Consider the following 22127-nt stretch of genomic DNA (forward strand, 5'->3'; position numbering starts at 1 on the left):
TTCCTGTGTGACCTGATCGAGGTGGACCTGCTTTAGCAGGAGGTTGGACTAGATGACCTCTAGAGGTCCCTTCCCTCCCCCGGTTCTGAGAGTGTGAAATGCCAGCACACAGCTCACCAAAGAGAGGACTCAACTGTCCTGCCTGCCGAGAAACATGCCTCAAGGAGTGCCAGCGTTTTTCGCTGAGGGAACAGTGCTCATACACTGCAGTATCATATAAAGAAAGAAAACAACAACAATTATAAACTAGGAAGAAGGGGTGTATATAACAGTGCCACCTCGTGACTGTCATCACTGGGGCCATGGCAGCGATTCAAAAACAGGGCTTGTCCACCACGCAGTTTTAGTGAGTTGTTTTCATATAGATTTTTAACGTTTATTTAATTTTTTCCCCCTTGTTGCTCCACCAGTGTGTTTCTTGCAGAGCAGAGCCCTCCTCACCTGATCACCACAAATTTTACCTCAAAAGGTGACGGCCTCCGGCAGGCGGAGAAAGCGAGCGTGGCCCTCTACCCGCCGAGGCAAGAGCGAGCGCTCGCCGGGGGACGCTGTGGGCCGGGCCTCACCCCGCCAGGTCGCTGCTCCTCCCTGCCTCTCTGAGTCAGCGGCCGGTGCCGAGTTGGGGCTGCCCGCCGTGAAGGGGAAGGAGAGGAAAGATGCCCGCCCTGAGGGGACGGGGCCTCCGGGGTGTTCGCTGAGGGCGGGCTTGAAGGGGATCCCTCCCTTATGAGGGATTAGCGTCGGCCGCTTCGGCCCTGGCTGCCCTGTCGCTGACGGCGATTTACCTGGGCAGTCGCGTCCCTCCCTCTCGGAGCCAGTCGCTTCGGCAGAGAGGGCGCGGAGCCTGCCTCGCCCCTTCCCGGGAAAACTTTCCTTCAGCGCCCGCGCCAGGTAGGGGCTGGGCCCCCCGGGGCGGGAGCCGTGAGGGAGTGGTGGCGGCTGGGGACGGGCCTGGGACTTGGCGGCGGGGCCTCGGCGTCGGGCGCAGTTGCTCCCGCCCGGGGTTGGGCAGCGCTCGGGCGCCGAGTTGAGGAGGCGTCTCGCCGCTGTTTCGCCTCATCGGCGGTGCGGGGCGGCGGGCCGGTGTCCCCCGCAGCGGAACAGCTGCTGTCTGCCTCAGGGCTGCTGAGGGGGGTATATAGGTCACTGGAAGTAATGCCTAACTAATCCCCTTTATCTTTTTGGCTCGGCTTTTCCGCGGCTGATTTATAGGGCGACTTGAGGAGCGCTGGTTGCAAACTTCTAGAAGATCTAGGCTTCGCTAGGAGCTGAGAGCTGGCAAGTGCCAAGGTGAGAGCATAGTATGTATTGCTTCAAAGAAGGCTTTTTCCTTACAGGTGTGACGCTTTGCTTAGTGACAGGTACTTCTGTCTGTTAGCTATGTGACTCGGTGCGTGAGTTGTCAGTTTGTTTCAGGTGTCTGTTTTAACAGGCTAGTAGCACTGATTTTATTATTTATTTTCCCATTCTTTGGGACACTCATTGCATCACTCACCAAATCACTGAAGGCTATTTTGATGCTTTTCATGGAATGTCAAAGGAAAGTAGGGATCCTGACAACTAACTTTAGGGCCCTGGTAACTGGAGGAGTCAATGCATCGTGATGAAGTGATTCTTGTGTTGCTCTTTCTGAGGCAATGAGGAACTATTAGCAAGGCCATGTGAATGTGTTCTGTCACACAAGGTTTTTGATAGTAACTTGGCATGGTTTTGAGTTAAGGCATGTGGACAGATCTGTAGGTGCAGGCAGGTACATGCTGTCTGTTAAGAGGTTGTTTGTAGGGCCAGCCTGCAATTGTAGGACAGTTTGCCAGGTTGGGACATATGGTTTCTTACACCTGAGAAATGCTAAGGTACACTTGATAGTATTTAAAGATTTTTATTTCAGTCTTGGTTTTCTCCTCCTCTCTGGGGTGTGTGATTTGTTAGCAGTGACACATCTCATACAGTGATAAGGAGAAGAAAAATGCTGAAAAATGAGTGTGGTATTTTATACACTGCCATACTGCTTTTGGTTGAACTGAAAAAGACCAGAATCTGTCAGTACCCTCTCTCTCTGCTTAGGTGTTTTCTGTTGATCAGTATGAAACTCTCATGCTGTGCCAGGGTTTACGGTTGCATTCTTCAGCTATAGAATGGTGGATTTATTCCTTCTTATAGAAGTATTCAGGGCCTCATCTCATTAGTGGTGAAGCATGATGCTTTTATCTTGTTTTAATTTTCAGAGAGAAGAGGGAATGATAGTAAACTATCCATTCAAAGAGACTTCTCACACACCAATATGGTAGTAGTGTTAAGTCATGCAGTACAGACCTATGTTTCTGGCCTGTGTTGTTTTATGTCATAATTTCTAGAAGCAGACCTTTTGGAAAAAATTGTGATTAGAATGGTTTATAATACCTGGAGGAGTGAAGTTGAGGGTTGGGTTTTTGTTGTTGTTGTTGTTTGTTTGGGGTTTTTTTTCCTAAATGTTGTACAAAACTTTTTACTATCCAAAACTATGAGAGCCAAAATTGGAGAAACTGCTGCTAATGTGGCTTTGTTTGATCCTGGCATGAAACTGAATTTTAGAAATCTATATTTTCCTTTCAAAAGATAATCTTAACAGGCATAAATGCATGAATATAAAGCCTTCAGATTTACAGACTCTCAGTACCATCTGAAGCATCAGTTTCTCCATTAAACTGTTCATTGAAGGGTTCTCAAGTTTACTTTGATGTACATAAAATTTTAAGGGTTTTTTAAAAATAACTTAGAAATACTGCTATTCCATGCTTGAATATCTGTACATTTTGATGCTTGCAAAAGGTTTAATTGCAAGGACTTTTCAAATTTTAATTAGTCTTATGGAAATCTTGTTTAATTCTTTAATGTTTGAGGTGCTTACTTGAGTTTGCAGATCTCCACATCCTGGTATAATGTTATTGTGACCAGTAGTTTCTTTCAAACATTTGAGAGAGATATTCCCTCTCTTTGTGCTCTATGGCATGTCTAGGGTAGTTGGCATGTTTGTGGTGTTCATTATGTGCTGCTGAGAACAGAGCTTTTGTGACCTCTTGTTCCAGTCATCCCTTTTTATAGCAGTTTTATAACTATATTTTGAGTAACAGACACTTAAGCTCTAAAATCTTCTACCCAAATGTGCTGACTTGCATTGCTTGCTCACTTTTGGTCTTTTCTCAGCCTAATCTGGTAGTTATTCAGTGTAAGACTGACCCAGGAAAAATCATGTACTCTATCCCCTTCAGAGGAAGCCCCCAGGAAACAGGGTATCAAAGAAGCTTGTTGACAAAACAGTGCTTTTTGTGTCCTGCTTTGGTTGTGTTTCAGGTCATGTAGTACATAACAGTATATGCCTACACTTTAGTTACATTACAGATGCACTTTTAATGCTCTGATAATGTCAAGACAAGCAACCTTGTTGTGCTTCCAGAAAAGGCTACAAAGGCCTGCACTGCTCAAAAGCTGGGGTACCAGTGATCTAGAAATTCTGATTTTTTTCAGTCCAGTTTGTAGTACAGTGCAGTGGCCAAATAAAGTAAGTAGTAAGTAGCTACTGGTACAGCTGTTCTGTAAGAGTTGCTGTACCTTTACAAACTCATGCAAACAGCCCCCAATATATGGTGTCTTTTTCCAGTTAGATTAATCCATTTGGAAAGTAGAGCTAGGACTTCACTGTGTCATGGGAAGCAGGTCAGCTAGACCTGGATCAAGACTGAAGGTTGACTGGGCGGAATTGAATGAATGGTTTAGAATGCACTTGTGAATGTGTACAGAAATAAGTGGTTCTGACATAATGACTCCTGTGAAATATATGTACACACACGAGTACATTTCAAAGTGTCGGCTTAAGTTTAGAGGTACTGTGATGATAGCAAAGCAGTCACAGCTGAAATTAGTGTCAGAAAGACTGAGGAGCTTTTGGAAACACATATTGACTTACTTTCTGTCTTAGACATAGATCATAAAACTTCCTATTATTACATGTAGGTGTCTTTTAGTAAACAGCTCATAGATGGTATGAGAAAAATGCTTTATGTTTTAAACCACGTGGCCAGAAAGATCTTGTCAAAGGTGATCCTGAAGGGCATGTTCAAGTGAGCCAATTCTGTACGGAATAGAAGCAGAGCAGGTAAGGTAAAAGCTGATGACAGTGGTGGTAAAGGCTCAAGGCACACAGGGACGTGATCTAAGAATGTGTTACTTCTGGTATCTAGTGGGATTAGGTTTAATTAACAGAGCAAAGTTTGGAAACATGACTCATCTATCTGCATGCAGGAAGCGTACAACCGTAGTTCCATATATATGCATAACAGTATTTTTCCTCTAAATTCAACTGCCACCTGGAAAAGAGGAACAAGACCATGAGTTAGTTTGTGTAAAATGTACCTAGGGCTTTGACTTGCATTACCTCTGAAACAGGTGCAGCATATTTTTATAGCGGTTGCAGAATTTGTCCTGAAATTTATTCTGTTTCAAACTGTAGTGTCACTCCATGGGTTGTTAAGTTATTGAGAAATCAGTTGTTTCCTTTTCCTTTTCCCAAGTTAAGAGGTAATACTTAATTACTGACCTATTGCAGTGATGATAGACCATGACAGTTAATTCTGGTCTAATCATAATTAGCACTGATAGAGAACGTGTTATCTGCTTCTCTGTGGGGCAATACACAGCTAGATTGGTGCTAAAAGTAGTAAGCAAGTTCTTACTATGTAGTTTTTGCCATTTAACTGTAGGAGCATAGCCAAATGTTGTCTTTTCCCCTTGTATCTCTACCATAGTCTCTAAACAGTATGACATATATGGTTTTGTTTTTTAAAACAGTTGCATGCCTTAGAAGACCTTGTCTGGTTTTGTTTTGTTTTGTTTTTTTAAAAACAAAAGCAGGAGTGGTCACAGATGACAAAAACACTGAATGAATAAAATCACGAGGTAGGTTCTTTGTGTAAAGACTCTTGCTGAAAGACACTTATACTCTTTAACCTTCTAATTCTACCTCCTTTTTTTACAAGTTGCCTGTATTGTATATTGGTGGGAGGTAGGATTTATTTCTGTGAAATTTTTTGTGTAAGTAGACCCAAAGTAGTGATTATTGTAGTAGTACTTTATTTTGCCTGAGGAACTGATAAAGTGATGCCAGCAAAATAGCTCACAGCTAGAAGGATTTCCTAATATATTCTTTAAAAAAATAGCCTTTAAGCTATTGACAAGACCTATATGCCAGTAAACTTTAAAATTGTAACTTAAATTTAACTGTTGCCTGTTTTATTTGCCCTGTGCTGATAGTCAAAGAGTTGAACTACTGAGAAACCAGTCCCACTGGGGTTCAGAAAATCTTTTGTAAATCCTTAGGTACCTCCAAGCAGGAGAGAAGAGAATTTTGTATTTTTGAGTTAGATTTATTAATATTGAACAGTTAATATATGTATAATAGTAAAACATTTTTTGACACACAAGTCAAAGAGCAATGAAAGAAAAAGTACTGTTGTGCCACCAGGTCCATAAAGTGCTATGTTTTTTTTACTAAATTATGTTAACTCATTTTGATGTGTCAGGCAGGCTCCTGCTCTAATGCAACAAACCTGAGAGGGTGAGAGTATTTGGCTTCCAGCTTCACCACTGTGCTAGTATTACATGAAGAGTGGTGTTTCTGTAAGCACCTATCTTGAAAGTATGAGGGAAGAAGGAGCCTAAGTAGAGAGGTGCTACTTCTGTCATTACAAGTTGAAGTGGAAACATTTGTGGCTTCCTAACTTGTTATATTGTACCCATGTGTTTTATTAAACATAGTTGTGCCATTTCCTCCTTGCACATTTGTGGCACTTTCACACTTTGCCAGCACCATAAATAGGTTTTAGTACATTGTCATAAATTCAATATTCCTGTAACGAAGCCTATGGAGGACAAAAGTGTATCTTCCTTTTTGGGAAACTCTCTTGACTTTCAGTGCTGGACTTTTCAGGAAGTGGATACTCCCAACCACAGTGACATGTGGATTCATTTTGGGGCTGAGGGCTCAGTTCCCCTCTGCATGTGACTTAGAATTATGCTGGATTCTCTCTCCTGGGTGCCTGTCTGAGGTACAGGTGCAAAGCAGCCATAGATCTTTCTGCAAACCATTAAGTCTTCAAAAAATAGTGTGTTGCTGCTTGTTTTGCTGGGATATCCCTTCCAACCCCTTACCATTCTGTAATTCTGTGATGTTATTGAATCACCCAGACATCCTTGGAAATGCCTGTGGCTTAGATTGGGAATATCAATTGTATTGGGAATGGTGATTCTGAGTTTCAAAGAAGGAGTGGATTTAACTATTCTGTTACCTTGCAGTGGGTTTTGATTTTTTTTTTTTTTTTAATTGGCCATTTTGCCACTCTTTACATGGATGCATAGAACACAGTCAGCAAAAAGTCTAGCAGGATAATTTTCTTTCTGAATTGCTGACTTGCATTAAGATTAATTGTGCTTTCCTGCTTGGAGTGGTTTCAGGTAAAGAATTCGGAAGTTCTTTATCAGCTCCTTGAAACATTTTTGTAGGATAAGGAGCACATGAAGTGAAAACACCTTAAGTGGAAGTACCTTTTTCTTAAAAGTGAGGAGAAAAAAAGAAAAGAATAATGAAGAAAAATAAACATGAAGGGCAGGAACTCATTTGCCCTTAGGATGGTTTCTGTTCTTAATGTTTTGGTCCCTGCACTGGGAGGAGACATTAGCATGAATTGGCTGCCAGATAACACAGATTTTATGGATGTCAGTGGTTCCACCTGCCTTCAGCGGTATTTCATAGGCTTAATTTTTACAGTGGTGATGTTTCCCAGCAACAGCCCAGTGGTTAGGGATTCTTGACTTGTTAGAGTTGATAAAGCCAAATGCACAGTAGTATTGAGATGGTTTTGCAGAATTTCCTTAGGCTACATAGAGCTAGGTTTGTCTTGCTTGGATGCCAGTGGAGTCCTTAGACTTGGAAAATTTTTCTTTCTTTTTTTAAAAAGAACATATGCTGTTGGGGAAAAAAACAAAATTAAATATTCAGAGAGAAACAACTAAGCCAGTTTAGCAAACACGGTATTTATGAGCTGTGCTATTTGCAAATAATATTTTTTGTTAGTAGCATTGTTTTTAGTAATTTGCTTGTTATTAAAATGGGTAAATTGGAAATGCTAAATTGCATCCACCATCCAACATTTAGAATCATGGAATGGTAGGGGTTGGAAGAGACCTTTAGAGATCATCTAGTCCAACTCCCCTCCAGAAGCAGGTTAATCTAGATCAGGTCACATAGGAACATGTCCAAGTGGGTCTTGAAGACCTCCAAGGAAGGAGACTCCACAACCCCTCTGGGCAGCCTGTGCCAGGGCTCCCTCACCCTCACAGTGAAATAGTTTTAAAGACATAGGTCAGATGAAGTGATAATGCTCTTTGGTAGGTCAACTTCTGTATCTGAGGGAATATACACTTATGGACACACACATGACCTTCTCCTGACACTCAAGTCAGCTCAGTTAAAATGACTGAATTATTTAACTTCTGACGTATACAGAAGCCATCTAAACAATTTTCTAGGTATTAATGTTTCTTCTAGTCTTTGCCTATAAGGAAAAAACTTAGTAGAATTTGTGGCTTGTATTTGCATGAACTTTTCCCATTAGCCTCCAGTGAAATTCAACAGCATTTAAATTACTTTGTGCAGATACATTTCATTTGTCTTTAATTCATTTAACTTCTTAAAATGTTACCTGATTCTTCCTCTTAACAATTTAAAATTCTAAAGTGATAGTAATGTCTCTCATTTCATGGGTATTGTGTTAGTTTCAGATATGCATAGCTTAAATTCAGTACTTGGCTGTGTGTTATATCATTACCATAGCAAATATATGTGCAATGATTCAATAGGTGAAAAATTACTTGATATTAAAGTAACAAACAGCAATTGAGGGAATAAAATTTTGTTGTATTGGTAGCAAGGCATATTCCATTACTAGTGGTAACAGCCATACAGTACTTTGGCAAACATTTAAAGTCACAAGTTTAAAAGAAGCATAAACTCAACAGAAACATTTCAGGAGCACTCAGTGTGGGGCTTAGTGACAGGTGGTAATGTGCCTAAGTGGGTATCATTCCAAAGTATACTCAAATATTCTGAGATGATAAAAATATTATTTATTCAAGAACAGGAATATTGGGGTTTGCAGCATAAGAAAATTGAAAAAAGCCCAGTTGATGGCAGAACAAATAAGCATTTCCATTCTAAATGATTCTACTAAAAGCGTGTGAATAAAAAGAATATTGGTATTGTCTTGGTAGAGGTGACTGAAGTCTGGCAAATTGGGGAGATTTTCTGGACAAGGGAACTTGTGGATACGTAGCAGAAATCATCAAGATCACAGGATTTTAATTGCCTAGGACTGTTGGTTAGAGAGTACAGCAAGGTGCAAGTCATGCAAGTAAGTTGGTAAAGATTTCCTGGTGCTAAATATGAAGAAAGCAACCAGAGCATAGGGTTTTCCAAGCTTTATTATAACCAGAAGATAAGTAACTTGTGTGAGAGTGAGCAAATGAGAATCTGGGAAGGAGGACTTGTGCTAAAATTAAAAATGGACTTTAGACAGGCAGACTTCAGGTAAGTCTGGTTAACGTGAATTTTATCCACTAGTTCTGTGACTTAAGAAAAAGAAAAAATAATTAGGAGACATATTGTTCCTTCAGGAAATTACATTAATGGGAGAAATTGAAGCTATTCTTCCACAGAGGAAAATATGAAAAGTAATCAAAGACTGGCTTGGCTACTAGTGAGCTCTTTCATATCAAACAGAACAAGGAGGAAAAGAGAATCCAGGCTGGATTGCCAAGAACAAGTGCAAAATAAAGCACAAGTACATAGAATTAAAATGCAACATAATAAAATGGCCAATTCAAAAGAGTAATGAGAAATCATTTTAGAATTATAACATTAGGAAAAATAAAGACATGGAAGGTTTGCTGCTGTTTGAAGACTGGAATTGGGACACATCATGCAAAGCAGACTGTGGTCTGTTGGGGTTATTTTTTCACCTCATCTGTAATACGAGAAACTAGAAATCATAGGTGATCATGGTGTTGAAGGCAAGTACTAAAACCCTAAGCTGGTGGGAGGAAGGAATGAGTTATAGAGTATTTAGATAAGTTTGTTTGAAGTGTTCTAAAAAGCACTATCAAAAGGGTAAGAGCTGGCTGATGTAATCTCTGAGCTACTGCAGTTACTTAACTCATGGATGATGTGTGTGTGTGTAATACTATGACACTGAGAAAAGTGATTAGTGTCTGTCTTTATGGATATGGAGGGGGAAATGTACAATTGTCGACCTAGTTTAACTGTGACTATTTGTTCCAGTATTTTTCCTGGGAGTTAAATCTTCCTAAGGCAGTAGTAGCTGCAAAGAGATGAGCAGTTGCCCATATAATTTTGTTTTTTAAATTAAACCATGTTAGACTAATGTAATTTCTTTCTGAAAATTGCAAACAGAAGGGAAGCAGTTAATCTCTGGGATCTTGACCGCGCTACAAAATGTCAAAACTTCAGTCTTGTTAAAGAATGTGTGGAGGAATTGCTTGTGGTTAACTGCTAAACTGCTTGGAAAACATTGTTTTCACTAGGAATGAACTCATGAGATGGTTTTTTTTGGGGGTGGGGTGTTTTGAGTTTTTTTTTATATATATGAGAATTTTGGAATTATAGTGGATAACAAGAATAATGAGTCAACATTGTTACATAACTGTGAAATTTTAGAGTACCATACCAAGATACAATCAGTTTTAATAAGGCTGGTTCTCAGGGTAGAGCAAAACCATGGGCCCCACAGTTCCTTACTTCAAACACATGAGGCTTCTTTAAAGTAATTACTGCCTCCTGATTGATGGAAACAATCTGAGAAGGCCAGAAGGGCCAAATACTTCTCTCCAAGGCTTAGTTCAGTAAACCTTTAGCACCTTGGTAGTTCTTGCTGTAGGGTTCTGTGACTGCATTACATATGAGACAATAGAGGTTAACTTTAATTTCAATAACTGCAAGTTAAATGAAGTAACCTTTCTAGTCAGTGTTGATGTAATGTCCAATTTTGAAGATGGAATTAAAAAAAAAAAAGTAATTGGAGAGAGTCTGGAGAGAAGCAGTAAGAATATCTGGAGGAATGACTGAATGAAACAGAAGCTGTTATTTTAGCTTCAAAGAAGAGAAAGAGGTAGTAGAGAAATGAGAGAGTGACAGTTAGTCTAAGTATGTGAAATACACGTTTCTCTCAATGGTCTGGGTTTTTTTCCTTGATTATTACAACACTGTTGCATTGGAATATATTAACAGGAAAAGCAGCAAATAATTTTAAGAATGGGTGATCCAAACATCTGTGAGCTGTGACAGAAACATAACGGGTATTACCATGGCATGCAGGGAAGGACTAGATGACTTTGAGGTGATTTTTTGATCCTTTGACTGGTAAATAGTGCTGCACCATAGTAACCATCTTCTATCTGTAAAATCCGGGAAGAGCACAGTACTGAGAATTCCACTTCTCCCTGCCTCTCCTCTTGTGCCTCATCTGACAGGGAGGATCCAGGAGATATTAAAACATGACATTTGTTTGTTTTTTCCTGCATGGAGTAGGTGACTAAGATATAGAACTTCACATCCCTGTGGCTGTCGAAAAATAGCTGGAACTCCCTGTTATAAGAAAAAAGGACTGTGAGCATGTCTATATTCACACTGGCTCTGCAGGAGCAAATCTTTGAACAGGGAGTGCGAAGACGTCTGGATTAGCTTCAAAAGCAATCTTGTCATATCTGTATGGTGCTGCATCCAAGTGACTGTGGTTTTACTGCTTCCAGACCTATGCTAATGCCTGCTATCTGCCATGCAGACATAATCAGCTTGTGTTAGTGACAATTTGGCAAACTCTGTTGTGTAATCCACTGTAAGTTGTAAACAACCTCTATTGTGCTGCCCTTGTGGTCTGTATTTATTTGGGTACACTAACTCTTTTCCTCTAATTAATTGTCCAGTAACAAAACAAAACAGAGATGTCTATTCACTGCGTGAGGTTTCTTGTCTGAATGCTAGAGATAACAACAGTAATATTAGACAAAGCTTTTAATTTCAATTGGATGTTATTGGACAAAGCTGTGAAAATAGCAGAAAGAAAACAAAGATTTGAGGAAGTCCTGCAGTCTCAACTGGTCTTTAAATCAAAAGCAAATAGACATAATTTTATGTAGAGTAAACAGTTTAGGAAACTTTTTTTTACACTCAGAAGAAAGCTTCCCAGGATTTATAACTTCTATGATGCATTCATTCTCTTAATTACCATCATACATGTATGAAACTTCCCTTTTAAAATTTTAAACTCCATCTGCTGTTTTTGTGAGATTTTGAATGGCATGTATTGCTACTAGGAGTGTTTCTATTGATTGATAAATCTATGGCCTATGGTTTCTGGGATTGTTTTCTTGGGCTTTTGCATAAATGAGAAAGATAAGGAAAGCAATTTAAATTTCCCAATCCACAAGACTATGCATCTTTCATGATATCTAGCCTGGGTAGTGGTGTAGGTTATGATACGTGGGGTACAATACAGTCTCTAAGGGCAACTTTCATCTCAAATAAAACACAGTATAATCCTGAGCTCAAAATGAATAGTGTAAGGGAGGATGAGTAGTTCTTGGCAACTCACAAATCTTTGAAAAGGCTTTTGCCATTTTGAAGATGTCTTGTAAACTATGTACTGTGGGTTGAAGAAACACTGAAAACTGCCTTCTGTTAAGATCTTGATGATTTCAAAATATGAAATAGAACATCTTAATTTATGAAGGTTACTACTATGTATTGACTGTTTCTATATTTAAAAACTTTTTAATATACCTTTCATACCCATTTTAGGACATATGTTCAGGCTATCCATGCAACGTGAGCTGATTTTATTTTTTTCTGATATTCATATGACTTAAAATTATTTTTAAAATATCTGGTTCCAATTTTTTAAACAGTTCCTGTACCATTTCACATTTTCCATATTTGTCTCAACTTTCAGAAATGAGAAGGTAAAAACTTTTTCTGTTTGTCACACTTTTCCCCCCTCCCAACTCTGGTGTGTGGTGTTCCTTGCTTGAATTTAAAAAGCTGATATTTGATGCAAAAGCAAAATACTTGCTACTTCAGAAATGCATTACATAAGGCAAGATTGTATTTGGTAGTAGTGGTTTATCGGTGCCTAGGAAGATCCAAGTGTCAGTGCTCTCTGAAGATAAGGATGTATTATTTTCTGCATGGCAGTACTGAATTTTGTCTGGAGATGAAGGAGACCTAGTAACAAGTACACACTGGCAATATTGTGTGATTAATATGACTCTTCTGGGACACAAGTACAGGAAGCTCTCTTTTATTATACCTGCATTTCTTTAATGACAGCTTTTTTAATGGAAAAAGGAAAAACTGATTGGAAATTGGAATTTCTTTGGATTAATTAAATTTCATATACTTAGACTGAGTCTTCCGTTGCCCTCTGACGTAAAGTGTATATTTACTACTTTTATTTTTTTTTAAATTGTTTGTTTTTAAATGAATTGGGAAGCTAAAGGCAGTTGGGTTCTGGAAAGTTACCATAGCTTGATGTTAAGGTTTCAGACTTTTTTTACATACGTGTGTGATCAGAGGATCATTTCATGTTCTGAATGCCTTTTCTTTAAAACCTGCACATTAACTGCATATCATAGAGAAATCATGCTTTTGTAGACTACAAAAAAAATCAAACCTTTGTGTTTTTCTTTAGTGCCTCAGTAGTAGTAATGAAGATTCATTGAGTAGGTCTGGTACTACCTTGAAGTTGAAAGGCAGAATATGTTAGGGTAATACCACTCTTAAGTATGTGTAATATTTTATTAAGCATATAATGGAAAACGTGCACTAGCCAGATCAGAAATAGGATTGTTCCTCATATGATTGTTTTTCATTTGCTATGATTTCAGTCTCCTGTACCAATTTTCAGTTTCAGGCTTGGGGTTCTAGTTAGGAAGCATGCTGGATACTCTACACATTCCTACACCCCCACATCCCATATTTTGGATCACTTGAAGTCCCTCCATGGGTGCTTCTTGCATACTCCTTTCCCCCATCTGCTTGGGGTTACTTTCTGTGCTAAATATTAGTCCTATTTGTCTTTTTTTTCTCTTCCTCTTTTCTGTTCCTTGTGATGAACTATTTTGTATGTAGCTAAAAGGAAAGACAAATACCACGTTCGTCAACTTGTAAACCCCAATCATGAGGACTAATTTAGACTATACCTTTTCTATTATGTATATAACAGGATTTTTAAAGCTACACTGCAAGTTAAAGTGTGAGGGAGAAAATAATTATTTAAGCTAAAGAACATAATTATAGGCTCTACTTATAAATTTACACAGATAAGTGATACAGTGAAACAAAAATGTCTATATTTAACAAATCAAACTTATAATCTTATTTTCATGACCACATGTAATGGAGCAAACAAAAGGGGAGTTAGTGTTAGTTACGAATTATGGAGAAATATCCTTCCTTTAGAGCCCTCACTCAGAATTATCTTGAGTAATAAGCAAATATATTAAAATATCATGGTTTAGAGAGATAGCATTTTGTGAACAGTATTTTGCTATTTCAGTTATGCTGCAAATTTCCTTATGTTGTGGAGGTCAGCTAGTAGCAACAGTGCCCAAACAGAATGTTTGCAGAGAAAAGCATGTGGAGAAGTTGAGTCTCTTAAAGATTTTTTTTTTTATCTCTAGTGAGCTATGCAAAGTAATACATTTCTGAACTGAGGTCAAAGAAAAAACAAACAACCAAACAATAAACTTTTCTCCACATGTAGAATTGCTTTTTTAAATCCCACATACTATTTAACAAGTTCCAGCCTTTAGCTCCTAAAATTTTCTGGATTAATCTGATACCATGTTAGTGTTAGGTTTATGTTTTATTTTCTGTTATTTAGAGGTACAGGCTGAAGTAGGATTGCATTAAAGGCATTGGCAGGAAATGTTTTAGACGTGATCCGGAGGATAGAGAGATTCACCCTGGCATCATTTCACGTGAGGAAATCTGCTGTTTTTTAGGGCTACTTCTTTGTTGTAATAGAGAGGAAAAAAAACAATGCTAAAAGACTGTTACGAGATTTCTGGTTACCTCTGGGGAGAAACCTGGTAAAATCATCTCTAAAATTCAGGAACATAAAATGGCAAGGGATCTCTTGTATCATCAAGTCTAGCCTATACTGAAACCATGTTGTATTTGTGATCTATAAAATGATAGTGCCTTCCCATAAGCTCTTAATTTTGAGGTGTTTTGTTCATACTACTATGATGGGAGAGCTGCTTAAGAACATAATTTAAGCTATGAGTTCTTACCCCAAAATTATGCGTATGCAAAATAATTTTCTCCCTTGAGGTATATACCTTTTTAAGTTTTACATTATTCCATTCAGCATGATGAAAATGGCTTCAGAATATTACTTCTTGCTTGTAAGACGGAAAAACTGCCACTCTCCCTATTTTGAATTAGTTTGCGTAGTCTGGAGGAATTTCTGCCAGACAGGTTAGCAGGATGTCTGTAAAATCAATTTTGAATGAGAAGTACTATGTAAATGAATAGACACCCTTTTCATACTTGCTTTTTTTTTTTTGTATGTATGCAGCTTTCTTACTGTCAAATAAAAATTTATATAAATGAATCCAATGTTGAAAGAAAGGTGTGGGTTTTTCCATCTTCTTTACCTTTCCATGTGTTAATCTTGCTAAACAAGATGTTGCTATGATGCATTTCCTGTCTGAAGACTGAATTTTGTAATCAGATTTTTGGAAGCACAGCCAGTTTTAACATCCAGTGTCACACCACGTTTTTTCCCTCCTGCTTTTTTTTTTTTTTTTTTTTTTCCTCAGTGGTTATTTTGTAGCCAGAACACTTTCTTAGTTGCCCTAAACCTATTCAGTGGGTGCTCCGCAGGTACACTGTGGATGCTAACATTTTTGGGTTGCAGCAGTGAACATAAGACAGCAAGGAAGGGAAATGTGGATTGCTTCTGCGGTGGTGTGGGCTCATAGCTGATGATGGTCATGGTGTTTTCAAGGGCTTCTCACCAAGTAATTTGAATGTCATTTGAGTATGAGCCAGTTATGTTCTATTAATAGGGAATTCTAGTCTTCACGTTTCTACTTTCTCTGCCTATCCTAGAAAGCTGAATGCTGCTGAAAAGTGTCAACTGGAGAAACTTTAGATCTGGATTGTCATCAAATGGAACAGCTACCAGAGCAAGTTTTTCTTTGATGACTTGTTGATGCACTTTAATTGTAGGTAAAGAAACTGTGTGTATAATAGGTAATTAATAATAGAAGTCTGATTGCTGAACCATGAGCCCTCTATTTGGAATGCATGGTGTTTTTGATAGATTTATGGACATCTGGCCTCTGAAATGTGGACTTGAGACTTCAGTCATTTAAAATGCCATATAGAAGTTCTAGTAGCACTGAGCTGCATTTAGCTAATGTGGGCTTTGTAACATAGAATCATAGAATAAGAGAATGGTAGGGCTGGAAGGGACCTTTACAGATCATCTAGTCCAACCCTAGGTTGACCTGCTGCAGAAGCAGGTCAACCTAGAACATCCTGTCACTGGTCTTTCAGTTCTCTTCTTGTTCACACCTAGATACTGTATTCCACAGAAGATGGTAGTTGCGTAATTTTCTTGTGGCAACCACAGTAATTGCTTTTGTGTGAAATGAATGTTGAATGCACTTCAACTGTCTCTCAGTGCCCTATGACTTCTGGATAATACTAGTATGTGACCTACATACCCTAGAAGATGGTGATAGGTTACCAGTGACACACTGATGAGAACCCAACAGAGAGCACATCAGGATTTTCTCGAGTTGGCAAGACTCCTCTGTTTTGTTGTTGTTTTGTTTTAGACTATCTCCATGTTGTTTGGACTAGGGGATATGAAATAATTGAAAAGCCTGTAATGTGAAGAACGTATAGGATTTTTTTCACCTCCAACTAACAGGTACACTGTAGGAACAGAAAGAATTGAAGAAGGAAAGACTCGTCTTTTCTTTCTGTGCCTAGAAATTGAGCACAGAAGCTATAGAAATCCTTTTACTAAAAAACCCCACCTGAATAAGAGGTAGGGGCTATGAGATTTTGGTTTGCCATTGGGTCATCTTACTTCACCTTACTCTGCAGTGAAACTAGTCAGCTGATGGATGAAAATGCAGATAAATCTCTTCCCTGACCTGATCTACAAGCGTGAGTATCATTTGGTTCTTGATACAACATCATGTGTGTGCTTTTTTTAATTAGATAAGCTGTTTTACAAAGTGAAAAAAGGGCTGAACACTTGTGAGTTGCCAAGAGAAGCTTATTCTCAGGTTGCAAAACAACCTGATGAAAGAGCATAAAGGGGGTGTGGTCTTCATAGCTTGAATGTTTCATAGAAGAGTTGGCATCATTTGGGGAGGAGATGTGGATGTTAATTGCAAAATTGACTTAAGGAAGTTTTATACATAAGAGAAGCCCAAGCTAGGTGGTAAGAGAGAGCCTGATATGTGGGTGTGAACTGAGACTGGGATTAGTACAGACAAGCTTAAAATCTGACAGTATGTTTGGTTTCCAATGTTGTGTTGGTTGCATCAGGTAGGCCATTCATACCACCTAGATAACATTAGAAAGGGCAATACATATTAAATTATACTCTTGCAATAACCATTAGTTCCTGGTTTTTATATACCCAGGTTGATTTTTGAAACTGATTTGAAACTGATTTGAAAAAATATTAATAGCTGGGAGGTATTCATAGAATCATTTTGGCTGGAAGAGACCTTTAAGATCATGGAGTCCAGCCTTTGTCCCAGCCCTATCAACCACTAGACCATTTCCCTAAGTGCAACATCCACCCATCTCTCAAACACCTCCAGGGACAGTGACTCCTCTACCTCCCAGGGCAGCCGGTTCCAGTCCCTGACAAACCTTTCAGTAAAGAAATTCCTCCTCATATCCAGCCTGAACCTCCCCTGGCATAACCTGAGGCCATTTCCTCTTGTTCTATTGCTTGTCACCAGGGAGAACAGACCAATCTCCTCCTTGCTACAAACTTCAGGTAGTTGTAGACAGCGATAGAGTCTCCCCTGAGTCTTCTTTTCTCCAGGCTAAACAGCCCCAGATCCCTCAGCCGTTCCTCATATGAGATGTGCTCCAAATCCTTTACTATCTTGGTAGCTCATCTCTGGATCCTCTCCAGCACCTCAGTGTCCTTCTTGTAGAGAGGGGCCCAGAACTGGACACAGTATTTGAGGTGTGGCCTCACCAAAGCTGAGTACAGGGGAATGATCACCTCCCTGTTGCTGCTGCCAACACTGTTCCCGATACAGGCCAGGATGCCATTGGCCTTCTTGGCCGTCTGGGCACACTGCTGGCTCATGTTCAGCCACTGTCAACCAACACTCCCAGGTCCTTCTCTGCCTGACAGCTTTCCAGCCACTCCTCCCCAAGCCTGTAGCACTGCTGGGGGTTGTTGTGGTCCAAGTGCAGGACCCAGCACTTGGACTTGGCCCAGCCTGTCTAGATCTCTCTGTAGAGCTTCCCTCAAGCAGATCGACACGTCCACCCAGCTTGGTGTTATCTGCAAACTTACTAAGGGTGCACTCTATACCCTCATATTAACTAAATATTATTTATCTGTTAAATTCACATACCTTGATTGTTATTTTTAATCTAAATGCTTGCTCTATGAAAATGAATACCATCTCAGTCACCTTTCACGTAGCATGTATCTGGTCTTATCTTTCCCTATAATGCTGCAGGTTCATTCTTCCACCTCTTTCTTCATGTACTTTGATGCTGAACCGTGAATGGGAGACTTCTGTTTTGTCAAGTTGGAACAAACTAGATCTTTTCATGCTTGCTTGTGCTGCTTTGTAATGGTTAGGGAGATAACTGTTTTCCCTGCACTATATTGTACAAGTTCTCAATGTACCTTATCAAAGTATTTTTAGGAAGCTGAAGAACTGTAGATATATTGATGTTTGTCAAGTTAAGTATTGAATGAGTTATTGCTTCCACTATCTGAAGGAATTAATTGGCAATTCTGACAGTGTTGTAAACCTGTTTTATTAAATGCAAATCATTAAAGTGTTTCTGAATGGGGGTTGGACTAGATGATCTCTAAAGGTCCCTTCCAACCCCTACTATTCTGTGATTCTGTGAATGTCAAGCCTTGTCTAGAAGCAGTTTACAGCTTTCAGTTAGTTGTTTCTTCCATCTCTGACTAGAAATCCGGTTATGCTAATGGAAAGGCAATACAGTCACTGATGGTGGGAAATGACACAAACTCACACAGTGATGTCAAACCTTCTTTAGTTCCTATTCCATGTTAGTTTGAGTCATCAATTACACAGTTACGTTTGAGTTCCATTGGTTTGGCTAAGAATAGTCATGAAAAAAACTTCTAATTTCTTAATGTAAGAGCTTGAGTATCTGATTAAGTCTTTAATACCAGGTGGAACTAGAGACGTGTGGAATAAGTATGTTCCATTAAACTTTTCTAATGAAAGAGTTCCTGGATTCAGATTGGAATTTCAGAAGGAAAAGAGATACAGAATGGATAAAAGACACTTTCTTATTTAATTAGCAGGATGTTAGGATCATGCTTCCTTTCAGCTGAATTCTTCCAATGCGTGGTGGTTTTTTTTGTTGTTGGTTTAGTTCATTGTTTTTGCTTGCTTGGGGATTTGTTTGTTTTGATTTTGTTCTAGTGAAAGACTTCTAGGGTTTTGAGTTTGTTCTGATTTAAAACCAAAACAAAACAACTCAAAATGTAGAAAATACATGAAGACCCAGGATTGTGGGGAGGGAAGTGTCTTTTTCATTCAGCAGTGACTTCGATCTTAAGAGCATTTTAGTAAAACTGTGTTTACTATCAGTTACCTGGAATTAATATTATAAAGGAAGATCCTGTTAGACTGATGTAGGTAACTTTTAAACTGCCTTGGGCTTCACAAAAATGTTAATATTAATAAAATGGAGCTATTACAGGGTCTGGACTTCACTCTTTCATAGGACTCCTTGGGCCAGTTGCTTGGCATGGCCTTCTTTAGGAGCCAGTGGTGTACTCTAAGTATTTTAAATAGTTCTTCTTTCTAATATTTCATCACTATATAGTGGACATGCAAATATGCTCTCATTATGATGATGAGGCAGAGATCTGCCTGACAGTGGGAGGAAGTATAAAGGTGTGTACATTGCTTTAGTAATGCACAACACACTTGCTCTTTCTCAGCTCAAGACAAGCAAGGAAAAAGCTCGCATATCTATCACATCTTGTGGGCTATTCATTGCAAAATTTCAGGGTACGTCATAAAGAATTTTTTTTTCCAACTACCTTGACTTGTTTGTCATTGCTTATTTCTTGAATCTAATTAGGTAAGTGCATCTTTTGCCCTGAAAAATTAATCGCAGTGCAGGGAAGTTAGCCATTTGTAATGATGCCACTGGCATGATGAAATAGAAAAGTAAGACTACTTTTCTGATAATAGTGACAGCTATTTTACTCAATTTTGACCTGAGGAACAGGTTGGACTGTCCTTACAATGGGAGCTGATGGGTTGATGGCCCTTGAGAGAAGGGGGCAGAGGCCTGGTAGAAATTGTGCTGCCCAAGCACCGGAGCTGAGGTTTCTGGTGGCCATGCTTCAGAAACACTGTTTTGATTTGAAAGCAGCGAGGTTCTTGCATGTAATTCAACGTGCTTTCTTTTTTGGTTGGATTCGGGTTGCATCTCACTGGCTGTGCTGACACATATGACTGAAACAAGAGCTTAAGAGCATCTATACTGGCTGGGGTCAAAGATCAGCTCAGCACAGACCTGTTTTCCAAGTGGAAGCTGCCTAGGGCAGAATATGTGCATAGTCCAAGTGTATGGTAGTGTCTCTGGCCATGTGCAGTCCATGGGCTTATTTAATCAAAAGCAACAGCCCTTCTGTTCTATAAGTTTAGTGGGTTTTCTTTCTTTCATGACTGTTACTAATTGTTTTCAAAAATCATGTATTCTTTTAGTACGTGCTCTGGACTGTAACAGTGAGTTCTGTTTTGTCGCGAATTAACACTTACGCAGGAGCAGAGACAGGAAAATTAGATACCTAGAGGGAGGAGAATGCAGGATCAAAGTTGTAGGTGTTCAAATCGTGTATCATATACTTCCTTGGTTTTTTTTTAAAGAATTCTGTGTCTATGCTTTAGTATATGTTTCAGGGCTATGAATGTCCAATTGTCATTTATCACCCTGGAAAATTTTTCAAACTTTGGTTTGCTAGAAATACAATTGCATTAATGAAAATGTAACCTGTCACCTACCTCAAGTGTACTGTTGCACTTTTTAAAACAGTGTTTGTGGCCTTAAAATGAAACTAAGTTAAATGATGTGAAATTTACACTGAATATTATTTTTGTTGTCTTTTAAAACAAAGATTTAGACACTATAACTTCATTGAGAAAGAATTTAGGATAATTTTTTTTTTTTTTTTTTACTACCCAGATTAGATTAATGAGATTTTCTGACAGGGCTTGACGTTCAAAGTGAAGAAATTGACTGAGTAGTAAATTAATTGATTCCATTGCCAGTCGTGTGCTTAAGTTTATAAAATGCAAGCTAAGCAGAATACTTGTTTTATCCTACTTTTGTGGTCCTATTGATTAAAATGAACTGTGACTTAACAAGAGAAGGTGGATGTTATTAGATAAATATGATTAGATAAATATGATTCCTGGAGGGCACTGGTTGCTGGAACTAGTGTACAATTTGCAAAATGATTGATTTTAATATTCTTACATTACATTCCTTCAATTTGAAAGCTTCCTCTTCCTACCATTAAAGTGCAACAGTATATCTTATACACAGACTGGTTTATTGTAGGCCATTTCCATGTATTGCCGAGGTGTGCAGGTGACTGCTTCAGTCCCAGATTTTGAAGTTTTGTTTTTTTTTAAATTTGCACAAGAAGGACAGGGAGCTGCTGGACAGGGTTCAGCGCAGGAACACAAAGATGATGAATGGGGTGGAGCATCTCCCTTATGATGAAAGGTGGAGGGAACTAGGGCTCTTCAGCTTCAAGAGGAGACTGGGGGGTGACCTCATTAATGTTTACAGAGATGTAAAAGGTGGGTGTTAGGAGGATGGAGCCAGGCTCTTCTCAATGATGTCCAATGATAGGACAAGGGGCAATGGATACAAGCTGGAACATAAGAGGTTCCAAAAAAACACGAGGGAAAACTTCTTCACTGTGAAGGTGACAGAGCACTGGAATGGGCTGCGCAGATAGATTGTGGAGTCTCCTTCTCTGGAGATGTTCAAAACCCGCCTGGAAAGTTCCTGTGTGACCTACTCGAGGTGGTCCTGGTCTGGAATGGGAATTGGACTACATGATCTTTTGAGGTCCCTTCCAACCCTTAAGATTCTATGATTCTATGAAACATGGAGGTTTTTTGCCTCTCTAACAGTAGGAATGTTATAGTGAAAAAGAAGGGAAAGTCTTTCACTGCATTCTAGCTGTGGCACTGAGGCAGTATGTGACAGTATGTGAATGTCTTTTTTGGTTGAATCTTTTGCTAATGGATAAATCTTTGGCTGTCCTACCACAGAAGGAAGCAAACCTGAAACAATAACAAGAGGAAGCAGCCTCAAGTTGCAACTGGGGAGGTTTAGATTGGATATTAGGAATAACTTTTTCACTGAGAGGTTTGTTAGACACTGGAACATGTTGCTCAGGAAGGTGGTGGAGTCACCATCCCTGGAGATATTTAAAAGATATGTAAATGAGGTGCTGAGGGAAGTGATTTAGTCATGACCTTGGCAGTGTTAGGTTTGTGGTTGGGCTCAATGTTCTTAAAGACCTTTTCCAGTCAGAACGTTTCTATGAGTACTGAAACTTTGACCCAAAGTCTGTGTTCTCTTACATAAAGTTACTATAACTCATCGACTTGATTGGTACCACTTTCAGCTTTCCTTTACCAATATCTAGTGCAGAATCCTGCATCTGGGAAGGAACAACCCCCTGCACCAGTACAGACTGGAGGTTGACCTGCTGGAGAGC

General features: G+C 39.2%; 1 protein-coding gene across 2 annotated transcripts in view; it reads left to right on the forward strand.

Moving 5' to 3' along the window:
- The first annotated feature begins 768 nt into the window (after positions 1–768).
- Positions 769–22127, forward strand: part of FHIP1A (FHF complex subunit HOOK interacting protein 1A) — a 93540-nt gene continuing 72181 nt past the window's right edge. The window contains exons 1-2 of one of the 2 annotated variants that reach the window (XM_061992811.1): positions 769–891; positions 1213–1290. The gene's annotated coding sequence lies outside the window, so the exon portion shown is untranslated. Of the gene's footprint in view, positions 892–1118; positions 1291–22127 lie in introns of those variants that run through there. The other variant, XM_061992812.1, reaches the window with a different exon arrangement.

This window comes from Colius striatus, chromosome 3 (genome assembly GCF_028858725.1).
Source record: "Colius striatus isolate bColStr4 chromosome 3, bColStr4.1.hap1, whole genome shotgun sequence".
Lineage (NCBI taxonomy): Eukaryota > Metazoa > Chordata > Aves > Coliiformes > Coliidae > Colius > Colius striatus.